Here is a 15,353-nt window from a genome sequence, read left to right on the forward strand (position 1 = left end):
AAAGATTGGGTAAATCTCAAGTTATTTGCTTTGCTCTTCAAACAATCCGGTAATTTGCTATTTATTTTTAATGAGGAGGTTAAATTACTCATGAATATCTTTTTTTGTATTGTTCATCACGGGTTCTTTAAGTTGCCTTTTGTTAAACTATTATGCATCACGTACCGAGCAAAGTTTATAAGACAAAAGATAAGATAACCTGAAAAGTTAGAACTGAAGTTAACCTTGCAGGTTATGTTATCTTTAAAATTTAATATGAAATACAAAAGATAATGTAAAACTCAAAGTCAAGGATGAGAAATTCTTCAACAATGTCAAGGGCAGTGTTTTATTAAACATCTTCTTTAAATTCCTCTCTTTAAAGTTTTGAATTATGGGGTATTAGAACTTACCTAACTTTGTACGTAGCATACAAGCAATCATTTCTATATAAGTAAACATTTAGAAGTTTCTTTGCAAACATTATATGGAAATGTAGTCACAACTATTTGGGTTTCAGCTATTTGACGAACACGCGTGGGCATTCAAGCTTGCTACGGTAAAGATAACATCGTGAGGAAATCGTCATGTTTTAGTGGGTCAGGCACAGAGGGCTGGCCATGTAGCTGAGAAAAACTGATAACTGATAAATGTTTAATAGGATGAGGCGATGGGGAAGTCGGGTTGTTTTCCCTTATCGTGCATACCTTGACCAAATCCAGGACATATTAGAGAAGGAACAAGTTAAAAGTACCTAAATAACCGATGAGCATGCCTGGGGAATGTCAAAAAAGTTAATAAAGCGATAGAGATAGTTCAGGACTAAATGGATACGGTAGCAAATGGAGATGTAGTTTGCCACCCCATTGGTTGGCAAAAAGGCGTGAAGAAATAAATATATAAAACACATTCATGTGATAAGAAAATAGTAAATTTTTCGTATTTATGAGTTATCGATTGGTTTATTCTAAGGTAGGTAAATAAATTAATATTAATTTAAATTAAATTTCAAAAATACAAAAAATCAATTCCCAATAAACATATTATTAACTATGTTATACTTATAGAACCTTTAAAATAGTAAACGAATTAAGCTTCGAGAGGTTTCCTTTTAGCGAGAAAATGGGCCAAATTATATAGCGAGTGGACGTCCGGAATTTTGGGCCCAAATTACTGGAATTTAGACCTTCAATGTTTCCAGTTTTCCACTTGAAATACGACATTTTAAATTCCTCATAGTCAAATTGAAATGAAATTGTTAAACAAGGCGAATTGTTAGCCCCATATTTGATTCCTTTTTTTTTAATTTTCTCTTTATGTCTACGTAGTCGGTCTCAAAGTTTTGTCATAAATGGAAATAACGATAAAAATAAAACTGCTGACCAGTTTTGAAACAGGGATTTATCAATTTATATAACATTAATTAAGGGATAGAAGTAGCATAAACTTAATCGAAAAATCTAAACGATCTCCCTTATTTTTAACATAGGCCTACTATGCACCATATTCAAGTAAATTTCAGTGACTGCTGTTTTCAATTATGATTTCAGACTCTCCAAATTCTTATGGGATTTATCTTCCTCTCTAAGTCTCTATCTACACTTAAGTTACTGAGTAACTGAACAACCTTCGTTGGAAGTTTGAAACGCTTTGGACCTAAAATCTGCAAGCTATTATTAATTAGGCCTATGAAAGATAATCCATTGATCCACCGTCGGTATTTAAACGTGCGATATAATAGTTGAGTGTAACACGATAAATCAGCCCTGCTGGCAAAAAACCAACGTACTGCTAAATTACAATATTTTGACAAAAAAATGACATGCCATAAAAAATTTGAACAAGCTTTTATAGCAGCTCATAGCTGCAATAGTATAGCTGGCCAGGCGTTTGATACTGATTTCTAAACAGACTCCAGGATTCAACCGCAGTTATACATATGTAGACTAGAGCCGGGAGTCAGTCAAGCTCGGCTCGTCGCGGGAACTCGTCGCCTGTTGCCGCCCAAAGTTCGGCAGCGTATTCTATTTTCAAAGTAATTGAAAACTTTAAGCTTCTTAATTTTTACATTTTATTTATTGAGTGAAATTGAGTTTTTGGGTGAAGTGCTTACAGAGATTTTGTGACTTTGCTGAGAGGGGATGTAAGTATTAAAATAAGATTGATTAAGCTTTTAAATTTATATTTTTCATTTTCATTCACACCATTACTAATAGATGTGTATCTTCGTGTCGGAAAAATATTGCATTATTTTACTGAAATATTTCTGAATATATTTTTATTATTTTGATATTATATACTAAACCATTTTTTTTGTGTTACATTTTATACGTAACAAATGACCAACTTTTCACTTGTTGCTCCGACCAAGCGAAGTTTGATATCGATCGATTAACAAAAATAAATTATTTTTCATTGTTATTAAACATCATAAAAAACCGAGGATATTATGTCTTCTTTCAAATCAAATTGTTTTTGAAAAAAATCTAAATTTTTGCAAATTTAGCAAACAAATTAAGAACTAAAGTTACAATTTGTTTACTGTGTAAAATGTAATTTGTCTTTATCTTTCGTAGAAAATGCCATCATTATTGGTTAATAAATTGAAACAAATTATAATTCCTAATCAATCAGAGAATTATAATTAACGAAGCCGGTGCTTCTGAAATAATGAAGTCCTGTGTTAGCGGGCTTCATTATTTCATTATAAAAGGAGCAATTTAACTCTCTTAATATTATAATTCCTTCGATACTTTAGTTTTTGATTAAAATTGAATCACTGGATTTGAATAGTCGTTCTGAGTTTGATTAAAGTCCTGCTAGTCTGACAGGAATAGGCAACAGACATCTAAAATATTGGTTTAATTAAATGAACTTATGTCATACCCTTCAGGTGTTACATAGGTATCTGATGAAAGTAGCATTCATGCGCTGTCAGTCTGAAGTATTCTAAGCTCTAGAATGTCCAAACTAAAGGGCCTACGAAATATTAAAGTTCTTGCACACTATAATGTGTACCTTTTCTGCTAAACTGCGTAGAAATCATTACGTATACTGTACGTGATTATAGATTTCTGATTACTGTATTAATTCACCTGCATTATTTATTTAAAGGCAACACAAAAACATTAAAAACTAACAAGTGGCCTAAATAAAAAGTAAACGATTCTTAAATCATTATTTAAATGCGTAAATGGAAGCTGCAGATTTAATTTTATAAATAACTATTTATGCAATCAATTGTTATAGCAATTTCAAAAGTATCATGGTATATTAACAACGACAAAGTTCACAAACACCTTGAAATGAAGACATCACGAAGGAAATCCGGACTGACAGCTCGATACAAAGAACGGTTAATCTGTCACCCGGACGAACTCTGCTCATCATTAGACCGTATGTGGGTCGACTAAAACGTCACCATATTCTCTAGAAGACCGGCAGTGGCTCTAGGCTGTGGATGCGTAAATGCTTTTGATGGGTAGTCTCTCTACATGACAGCATCACATCATACATTCGCTTATAGCTCTCGGGCTGATTGAAAATATGCGCAGAAGAAGAAATTGTTAATGGTAAACTTGTAGGTTTTTCTTATATGAATATAGATTTTAAATAAAAATGTATTATTGTAATTGCTGTCATTGTTAAATCCGGAATACGACATCCAAATGTAATTCAATGAAAACAAAAGATTTTCGAGGCCCCTTCATATTATTCCAACTTGAATTTGAATGTGAATCGGAGTTACCTTTTTGTCTGTAGCTACGTAATTAAAACTTTGTAATCATTATTCATTATAATAAAAATGTTTCCCTTTTTCTATGATATATATATTTTATTTAAAAAAAAACAGACCTTTCTCGACGAAATCTTTGACCCAATTTTGATTAATTATACATAGTCCCACAAACTACATCGCTGAGATAGTAAAATATTTTACGATGTGTTAATTTCTACGTGATGTAGCGTGATGAAGGAAGTACATGTCAAAGTTAAATTAATTTTTTGAAGAGAAACTAATTTATTGGCGTTGGAAAAAAATTACCGTCACATTTTTTGGTTTGCTTCTATCTACTAATTTCTATGAACATTCAACTAAAATATAAACAACATACTTTTCATCCTTTTTATATTCTGGCCATTTATAGAAATCTTACTTTTTATTTAACAGGACGCAAAAAAAACCGGGCAATAGGCTCACCTGCTGTTAAGTGATACTGCCGCCCATAGATACTCTGACATCATTTCTCATTTCTTGTAGGATCCTTAGTCGAATTGGTTCGGAAATACTTCAGTGAGCAGCTGGTTATACGGTGATACGGATAAAATCTTGTCCACCTACCTCTTAATACATAATAAATATTGTTGTTTATTTTATTAACACATTTATAACATATGAAAAACACAAGATGTATTAAATGTCACAAAATATGAAATCTGTATCAACTCCTACACATCCGCGTGAAACTTGATAACTCACCAAATATTCCTCGCAAAGTTTTCAACTTTATTTGTTCAGTTTCATTCTATATAGGTCAACCTCAGACAGGTTCAAATATATATTTTATTCCGATGAAACAACACATGTGACATATCAAAATACTAGGAATGTTTATTTGTTATTTCCATTTTAAATACTAACCTGATTCGCGTTAGCTTACTTGAAATACCAATTTCTTATTATGAATTCTAAATTCAGATACTTAAAGAATTAATCGTATCTAAAATGGAAAACTAATAAAACGCGTGAAACTTGTAAAATCGTATTTATACCGTGTTAAAATAAAGTCTTTTTTATGTATATTAAAATCGTCTTTCTTGTTAACTGGCTTCAAAAGCTCATTATGCTATGTAACAATACCAGTTTAGAATATAAGACATTACTCCCAATTTAGTCTAAATTACCTAAAACCCCATTTAAAGTTTAATTATACTGTAGTCTAGCTTATTTAATAAAGAATTACAGTCTATACTACTATATTTTAAAAGTTTTAAGAATCTATTTACCTAGCACTTATGTTCACAATGTGGCGAAAACATCAGGAACTCGGCAGTAAAATATACAAAATATTCAAAAGTTTTCCAAAAATTTCGGCTTTCTTGATCCTATCTTTATGGAAAAGAGGGATGTTTTGCAAATTACAATACTCCTGGGATATCCTTATCAAGGAAATCCTCGACAATATTGTGCGTGTAGGGATATATACAAACGGGGAATACTTTTCCCAATCACGAAATAAACTTAGTAAAGGGTGTCCCAAATGGCTTTTTTATGGACATTACAGAGGCGTGGATTGCCTTCCCCATGAGATATGAGTCAAAGATAAAAGAGTAGAGAGGACAAAATATTAAACGCTTTGTTGTATTTTAACGCTAGTGTCCCCTATCTTAATATCCCAAGTAAAATCATATCCTTGTAATTCAGCCTCAATAGTTCGCTCCGCACTAGATTTTAGAATTAGGAAATGCGTCGCTGATGTTCATCATAATCAGCCTCTTTTTTTCATTCAGTACGCCCTGCACCCTGGTTGGGCAAACACGCGGTCCTATTCTCTGCCGAGGTCTCCATTCAAGGAGCCTGCTTGCAGCTTGCGAGCAAATCATGTATCATAGATATTTTTCGAATGTTTGTATTAAAATTTCGAGATATGAATATCTGTAAAAAACGTATGGTTAATGGTAGGTCATCAATAACAAGTGTTTCGCCTATAAAACTAAATGTTAACGACGTCATAATTAAGGCGTCAAAGATTTTTACGAGTGGTAATGAATTGTTATTTCTTCGACGCAATAAATTCTCAACGATCGACTTAGGGCTTTTACAAACAATCCATAGTCTCTGGAGCTTTAAGTTGTGTAATCCTCACTCAATAGTTTTAGGAGTTACAAACTTTTCTTTAATGTTGAGTCCAACACCTGACGATCAAAATACGATTATATTCAGAAATAGTAAGTTATGCATAGTTATTATTTTTGTATACCTTAATATAATATATTCGCTTAATTTTGAAAATGGTCTGTAAAATATTTTATTAAAAAATCAGTGGCACAACACCTTTTTTCGGTCTGGCTCTCAGCTTTATGTATATGTTTCATGATCATTTTTATAGGTGGATCGTGGACCGACCCAAAAAGACAACGGCGTGTGCTGAGTAATGTCTGATCTACTTGCCTATTATAGAATAGGAATTATCAGGAAACTAATAAATAAATCTGATGGCAAAACTTCAAAAAGCGCCTAGTCTATAAAATATCAATAAATTTGTATAATTAATACAGTTGTGATAACATTAAGCAATTTAATAAAACTATTTGCTTTAACTTTTTTTTCTCTTCTCTCCACGCAATAAATTCGTTATACGTATATATGTAGCGACTTATGTATGTGTTTCCGGTAAAATGCTCTCCGAAGCATTTTGTGCAATTATACTGAGTTCGGGTGGTATTACTTGAAATAAAATATCGTCGAAAATACTCATTTTGTGCAACAAATAACTCAACTCACAAGAACATTTTTTTAGTAAAAACTTCGTGATTGGTTTTTTGTTCTTAATAAACATTATTTTGTCAGTTGGTAAAGAGAACGCACTAGTGCGGAAAAGGTAAAGAAAAATCACGAGTGTGTAATAGCCCTCATCCCGAACGCTTTACGTCCCTGCAATACGCCACTTTTTGAGCAACTGTATTAAAAATCTTCTTAAACGTTCTTTGCGTGGCATTGCAGCAATTTAGTCGTCTCAAATCAACTCATTTAATTGACACCGCAAACTACCAATTTGTAACAGAAGTAAATTCATAATAAATGTGCTATTTTATTGCAGCGTACTTGTCATAACATCAAACGGCGTAGAATAAACCAGTCCCATCTGTATGAAAGAGGCTTAGCCGTCAATTTTACGAGAAGACAATTTTAAGAGTATCTAGTAATGAGCTTCCAGTTACTGCCGTGAGGCTGTCTGTAGGTTTTACTTTCAATACTTTAACGGGCTTTATTTCAAGATTTTATAACGCGGTCTCCGTGGGATATAATCTTAATGTCGAAAGGAAGCTTTATGATTGAGCTTTAGCTCACCGGTGTTGTTTATAACGTTACTATCCTTTTGCGGCCACTACGGCTGAATGTAAATGCGGTAAGCAACGCAAGCAACATTTTGCTACGCTACCCTAGTGACAAACTTCCAAGTCCTTAACTACCAAGTAAAAAATAGCGGTAAATTTTAGACGGGTGAACATTAAAGGTTGTACTTATGTATTTTTATATGTTGTATCAAAAAAAAATTTCGTCAAAAATGAAAATATAAAATTATTGAAGTATCGCTTAGGAGTATGCAAAATAGTAATATGCAAGATAGTAGCCGATTCTCAGACCCACTGAATATGTATATAAAATTTGATAAAAATCGGTCAAGCCGTTTCGGAGGAGTATAACTAACATTGTGACACGAGAATTTTATATATAAGATATAAATGAATTCAAATAATCTACTGAAGATCACATATTCTTAGTTCTGAAGTCGGTCTAAATATTGAAACTGATCATGATATTTTGACGCACATTTACCCCAAATATATTTATCTATATAATGTAAACTCATGCAACTGCGTTTCTATATTATATTTCTTTATGCACTTGTTTAAAATAATAGTCCAGTCAATAAATCGCATATTGAATCTTTTGACCTTAAACACATCACTAATGAGCTTTAAGCTGAGAGGTAACACAAAATATTATATAATATAACAATTTACACACAGTATACTTTGCTAATTTGAATATAACGTAAACAAAACGCGCACAATATTTTGAGGGTAGGAATATAAAATCTGAGCACGTGCCGTTCTAATATAATTGTTTAGGCGACGGAATTCCAGATTATATTGGGCCGGAGCTGTAGCCATCAATAAGAAGGATATGAGCCAATCAGCGACGCCGATCGACAATACGCTCTGAGATGACTGATCAAACACATTCATAGCAAATTATTGGTAGATCTCTATGATATGATTATCTTTTGATGTCTGATTGAGCCGTGTATGATTGTGTATTACTAACGGATCTTTAGTTGGTGTAAATAAAATATATGACAGTGGGGCTGCAACCTTTTTTGGTCTGAAGCCTTAGATGTCTTTCTGATATATGATCATTTCTTAATCTAATACGTAAGTAGGTGATCAGCCTCCTATGCCTGACGCAATCCGTCGAAAAAAAATCGGTATTGTAATATATTAATGTTATTACCTCAATTAAATCCTAAAATAAGTTTAACTAAAGTAACAAGGATATTATTTGACTGTAAGGCGGAACGAAGTTAGTCAGGTCAGGTAGTGTGGAAACTCTTTGTTTGTAGTTGAATGAGATTCCAAATCTAGACGCTAAGTAAATATTTTATTAACTCAGCGATATCGGTTTAGTATCGACAGAGGGCGTATCATTAAGTATCCGGAATGGGTAAAGTGCTCACTTAGTACAGACATGCTGGATTATCATTATTGACACCAGCTAGTACAGTTAATGGATTTTTCCGATCGCTTATCACGTTTTATTAATCAGAACTTAATTCGCTTTTTAAGGGCGGACTCTTTACGTAACTAAAAAGCTTATAGCGATAATACTTACTTATAAGTCCTTAAAGTATTTTTAAAATATATATTAGGACAGTGGCGCATGTTGGAGGGATTTTCAAATAAATGAAACACTGCTTTGCTTTGAGCTTATACCTAACGTAAAATTATTATTAATTACGTAGGGATATTAGAGTTGCGACGCTGGATAAATAAAAACTTACTTGACTATTTAAGGATTCTTAAATCTAAGTAACAGATCTCTTACATATAAGAAATATAAGTGTAGTCGACCTATTGAATATCGGAAACAAGAATGTTATATTATAGTTTATGAGTGTTTGAAAAACTAAAGGGCTAACATTTGCTTTGCGCTTTCAATTATTAACTAATATATATAAATACAACTTCACTAATGTTAGCTTACACATTTCTAGAAAGAATAATAAAAAACCAAACAGTGAAAAGTAAAACTGAATAGAAACTTTATTCCTGATATATTTAACAACTGAATAATATAATAAAGAAAAATTTATAATAATGGCGACGATTCCGAGTTATTTTGATTGATTAATTCATTAGTAAAACAAAAAGTTTTACTAACGAATTAAGTATACTATAAGCTGTGTCTGCGTAGAAACTTTATATGTAAAGAACCTTCATAGATTATGTTGAGGATTCTGTACTCTGGGGCGCTCTATTCACAAAAAAATCCCGCTGTAAACATTATAAAATCTTTTGTCTCCTCAGTTGAATTGTTTACCCTTCTAAATGTAACTACTAAAAGGGTAAAGGTATATTTACCTGACCCTTACTAAAATTTCAAAGGGACTAAATTCTTTAACAGGTCAATGTACACGATTTTAAATTCATCTATTTAAATACATTGAAAACTCAGGTGATTTATTTACTAGAGATATCCGAATAATGATGGAATCGCCAAGCTATAACAGTCATATTATATCAGGTTGTGCTTTCATAAGAGTTTCTTTAGAGTCATTGTTAAGGTTTTTGTTTTCTGTCTCGTCGGATGTCCAATTCTGTCGCTGTCATCTTTTCGTTAGGGTGCGACCACATCTGTCGAATATGCCGCGAATGTGCAGCTCGCGAGCAATTTGCAAGTGTTAAAAATATATTACAGCTAGCTGAGGTCAAATTCTAAGTGTCTTGTCTTGTCGATTTTATAGGCAAGTTATTAATTACCATTTGTACCCAACACACGTCATCAAAGTTGGATTTAAGTGATATTGTTTAAACATTACAGTAAAGAGGTACTCATATTAAAAAAAACTGATGCATTAAAATTAGCTAAAGTAATAAATATCACATAAATGATAGTCAATGTCATAAAAATATTTCGTACAAATATCCCGAGATAATCCGATCCGACTATTAAATATCTATCTTACAGGATACAATCTATCTTCCATTGTTATAATAACAGCTGTACCATTTCAATATCTTATTGAATAGTCAATTGGTAGCAGAGCTCGCCCGGAAAACATCTATTTACAATAATAAATCGACCTTCTTTTGCATATTGTATATGTATGTCGGAGCAATGGCGGTGGTATCAGGTGCCATTGTCAATTACATGTCACAGAGCGCATAAATTAACATGTCAAAGTCTAATCAGTTTATAACCATTAACAGTAGTTTATTCGATTGTCTAATATTATTAGATTGCGACTTTTGCATAATCTGTAGCAATAGTAATTTTATAGCCATTATTATAAAAGTTATTTAAAATGACGGAGCAATGGTGTTAGAGTGAGCTGCTATTCTCTTTAAATTTAATAACATCAAACTCGAATTATTGAAAAATCATTGGTACTAGAGATTTATTTGATTTAATGTTGCTAGATCTACAATTTAATGACTATTCAATTGTCGATAATAATAGTTAGTCTAGTAAGTATTTGTCATTATTAATATTAAAAGTAATTTATCATAACTTTGAACCTTCAAAACTTTAGGTTAGTCAATAAATATCAAACTAAGCATTTCACACTCGTTCCTATGATTTGAAGGCTTGCTTTATAAATTAAACGAAAGACAGAGATGTGGTATATGCACCATCAATAAAATAATTATAAAAATAAAACAGACGCAAATACGTATTACTCATACGTAATTTACTTCATAGTTATTTTTGCTATCAGTTTTATTGTATTTCCGTAACAGGAAATCTCCCCTTACTATTTACTTCACTATTCGCCCAATCGCTTTGATCGGGCGTGGTGTCGATTGTACTTTTAATTAAAACTCACGACTAGAGGGCAGTATCATTTTGCTGCTCTTTATTAGGATGCTTTAATAGGTACGTCTTAAATACTGTATTGTGGTTCTACATAATCACTTTTTTAAGTGTAATGTTACGGTATCAAATAATTATTAATCATAATGTTTCACGCAAACAATTATTAGTTACATATTATTTATAGAATTTACATACATTATTTGTATGTGTGTATTTCTGAAATAAATAAATACATTTTCAAAAGTAGAACAATAACTTGTTTTTTAAAAACTCTAGTCGGAAGATCTTTTCATGTGTTTGTTCATTTATTATAAATACAAATGCAAAAGGTGCTTCCTATAAAATTCTAGATTAATTTTGGCACACCACTTTATCCCCATGTCTATACTTCCAACCTTCAAGGTGATGAAATGTTCCATTTATACGGCAGGCAGGCAACAAGGCAGGAGGAATCAACCCAAACAATTCTTTAGGTCACGCACGCATAGTACACTTTGTAGAAAACGCAATGTTTCTGCATAGAGAGAGAAGATCAAGCCGATCAGGAATACATAGGAGATTGACAATTCGTCAAGTCCTTCGCTGGTTTTAGTCAAAAGAATGGAGCTGATATTTGGGTATCTTTTAAATCGATGCCCGAGAATTTGGAAAGCTAAGTGCGAAAGTTTTTTATCAAGACCGTTTCAATGCAATAAAATTAGTCCAAAAGTCCTAGTACTATCTTAAAAAGAAAAATGATACAAAACCATAAACTAGCAGAGTAACAGTGCGATCATGCGTACAATGACGTCATGGCCGACGAGATGCCACTAATTATGCGTAAGCGATGTGCTTGACATATGTCACGCCCGTAAACCCCAACGCATCGTTGAGCACTTGCTGCCAATAGGGAAGAAGAAAGATGGAAGTATCGAATACAAAATATTTAAAATTGTATTATCTAAAGAGACTAACAGACCAAACGCAAAACTGTTACTAGATTTATCAAAATTTAATTAATTCCATCTAAGGTAATCAATGAGTTTTTAATACGTATTTCTTTAACTTTCCTGTTGTTAATAATAAATTTAGGTTTAAAACTAAGCCTAACTAAGCCCGAAAATAAAGACCGAGTTTGCAAACGCTGTGTATGTGTCTAAAAAAAGTTTTAATTGTAACTGACACGTTTGAACTCTTTAAGATTCCTTGAATTAGGTTTTGATAGGTGTAATGGCCAAAAATAATAAACCTTGTTAGCGATTAATCAAACAATTGTTTTGTTCCCGATAATTGGATGGCAGAATTGTTCTGCCAATGTTTTCTTCGTTGCTATAGCTTGTTAAACACAAAGAAAGTGTCAGTCAAAATAATAAGGATAAAAGTTAAATATTTCTTCATTATTTCTTTCAGAAGTAAATATTGGATAAAAGCTCAATTTTATATGATCTGTAAATCAAGAAAATTAAGTGAAATTGTACATATATGTTTTAACATTATATAAAATTAATTCGTAATTTATTATGAAAAGTGAATAAATATGAATTTCATAGGATAAAAACCAAACCAAAAAATATTTTTTACGATAGGGCAAGTCCAGACACATTATTTTATTCATATTCAATATAGAAGTTTAGAAAAACAACTCTAAGTGACCTGATTCTTAGTGAATTTCAAAAGTGTTCCAGGTAATAACTGGACAGAAGACAATCCACAAAGCATAAAGGAGTTATGTAATAGCTACTGATAAAGTTTCCGAGCCACGTAGCTCTCGAAGGCTCTTTCAAACAATTGCATTTTCTCCAAAGATGACAATAGTCGACTACGACGAAATGTTTACGCGACAATGATTATTTATATAAATGCTTTATTTTCCATAGACTTAAATAGTTAGGCATTGTCTGACGTTTTAAGAAAAATGTTCCGAAAGGAAATCTTTTTCATTCATACTTTATGCCTCGATTGAGTGCGATATTTTTTCATCGGTACAGAGAATATTTCGGTGCTTTTCACCTGCGTATCGCGACAGAAGGTGTTTTGATCGATCCATTCTCTTTATTGTAAAGATTGGTGGGCATGTCCTGTATATCGACGATAAGCAACGAGCTTCAGGTCTTGTTTTATAATATGCAACAGAGTTCTAGCGACAGTCTGCTTCTCGCGATAAGATTTTTTGCTCCCTAATGGGGTTTCGAGGGATTCAGTCTTTAGCATAATATCAGCCTTTGCAGTTTTAATAGGACTCGACCACCCCATTTTTTTCTGGTCTTGGTCAGACGATGTATTGATACTACGATATACGAACAAACGGCTGACACCAAGATTTTGAAGTATCTGGACCGACACTTCAATATATATATCATATATATGTTTGTTAATTATACAATCGAAAAAAGTTTTTAAATAATATTGTGTTCCAAATTCAAATAAAAATATTATAAAATATTTTCATTAATACCAGAACTTATGGCAAGACTAGTTATACAGTGAGAGAAGCGAGTTACGTGTACAGAAGTGAGTACAGGCTATGCACGGTAGGTCGAATCGGTGTATGCGGATAGATCTTTGTATGAAAATGACAGTTCGCCTGTGCTAATATCCTATCATAAGATTTTAACTTACACCTGTTCTAAAAATAATTAAAAAGCTATTTGATATGTTTTAAACATAGACATGTATTTTAATATTATTTGTACGGTTTTGTTTACTTTATTTGGTTTATATTGATTTTATCAAATATGAGTGTAAAGAGCGAAGGGATGGCATTATATCCGTTGCCAAAAATGGATTCTCTTCGTAGGGTTTGGTTATTGGGATGCAGATAGGAGATCGATCGACTGTCACGGTCTAATCTCATAGTGTTTTCAATCTGAGATTGTGGATTAATTATTCAGTCCGAGGGTAAAACAACTACTACTAACTAATAGTCTACACCTTCATTACCGACACAAATTTTGAAATAATGAACTGTATATTAAAAATATTTCATATCCGCTATAATTAAAACACTGAGTTTGTTAACCTAAATTAAACCGTATTGCGCAGAATTAAGGTTTCTTTTAGAGTAATTGAACTAAATTTATATTTCGTAGAAGCACATTAGTTTTACAAGTAGATATCTTTAGTGACACAGAAGACTCAAAGGTCTCATTACGCGGGATGTACAGAAGTACATTTTCCATGTTTAAGGTTTGCATTTTGATTTTGATTAAGAATTAGTACGCTCTTGTCTTGATGGACCCTAAGTCAAATTGGTGCGGAAATACCTCAGTGGGCAGCTGTTGCCACAAAGTGGTGGTGCGCGGCAAAAACTGCCTGGAAAAATCATCGCTCACTGTTGTGAAACGGCGGACGACAAGGTGATACGGGTGGAATTTCGTATTCTGCAACTCCTATGGTAAATGCAGATGCAGAGTGACCCCACATCTCTACGAAAAGCAAAAGGATAAAGCCGCTGCTTTGAGTTTAATATACACGTCGGACATATTGTCGATCTTTACTGAATTTAAATTAGTGTTACTGACAATTTAGTGAAGTTTACCTTGCTATGATAATAGATAGACTTATATATTATGTTTAACCCGGAGATTAAATTTCCGGTGAAACATTAATTAGTTCCGGCAGAGAACAGAACAGATTAGCAATCAGCAAAATTAAACGTAAAGTCAATACGTAATGCCTCATTGGGGCGTTAAGGGATTTCACAGACAAATCACAACTAAGCCTGTAGAAGATATGATGTATTAGGCTATAATATATTAACAGTTTCACCTTCATCTCTACAGGGTTTCCCTACCTTTTTTGTGCACCACCTCAAGCTTTCTAAAACGGTTAGGCACACCTCAGTAATATTTTCTTAAATCATATATTTTAATAAATATTCTATTAAAAGAAAGTGCGTGCGTAACAAGTGCAGACGTCAAAAGTGAAACTTCTTTGTAAATTAATTATAACTGAGGTAAAAGCCCCAATAGATGTATTTGTTTATCTATATTCACACTGTATAGTGTATACGTGCTATTGATAATATAAATAAATAAAAAATCTGCGTATCATCTAAATTTCTAATAAGTTCTAAACGAATACATCCACCAATAGTGTTCTCGATCTCCCGTTTCTCACTCTCTCCCAATCGGTCTCAATCAGTCTCAATCGCTCTCTCCCTTTTCTTCGACAAAACCGCTGCACAACTTCGCAACACTAAAATTATTATTATTGCGTTTCATCCGTAAAAAAATTAACCTCAAGAAGTTTAACTTGAAAAATTGAATTGTTTACTTAAGGAATTTGAATAATAGGTTTAGAAAGAAATAATTTAAAAAAATACGAAATACAGAACGTAAACTTTTAAAACTAAATGGAAAATAGAAATTGAAATTCTAAAGAATTTTTATATATTTTCGAAAAGCTACCTTAATGAAATTGTAACCCGGCGTGCCCCACGTTGCTATGCAATGACTTAATATTAAAAAAAATCGTAGGGAGCCTTCAATGTTCGCATGAAAAAAAAGACTATAGTTTTATGATAATTTATAAGTGTACTAGCAGACTCGGCCAAGCGTTGCTGTGGCTAAGG

At 32.6% G+C, this 15,353-nt stretch overlaps 1 protein-coding gene across 1 annotated transcript in view; it reads left to right on the forward strand.

The window, feature by feature from the left end:
* The first annotated feature begins 1,953 nt into the window (after window positions 1-1,953).
* Window positions 1,954-15,353, forward strand: part of LOC110997638 (allatostatin-A receptor) — a 57,115-nt gene continuing 43,715 nt past the window's right edge. The window contains exon 1 of the mRNA XM_022265883.2: window positions 1,954-2,122. The gene's annotated coding sequence lies outside the window, so the exon portion shown is untranslated. The remainder of the gene's footprint in view (window positions 2,123-15,353) is intronic.

This window comes from Pieris rapae, chromosome 17, assembly GCF_905147795.1.
Source record: "Pieris rapae chromosome 17, ilPieRapa1.1, whole genome shotgun sequence".
Lineage (NCBI taxonomy): Eukaryota > Metazoa > Arthropoda > Insecta > Lepidoptera > Pieridae > Pieris > Pieris rapae.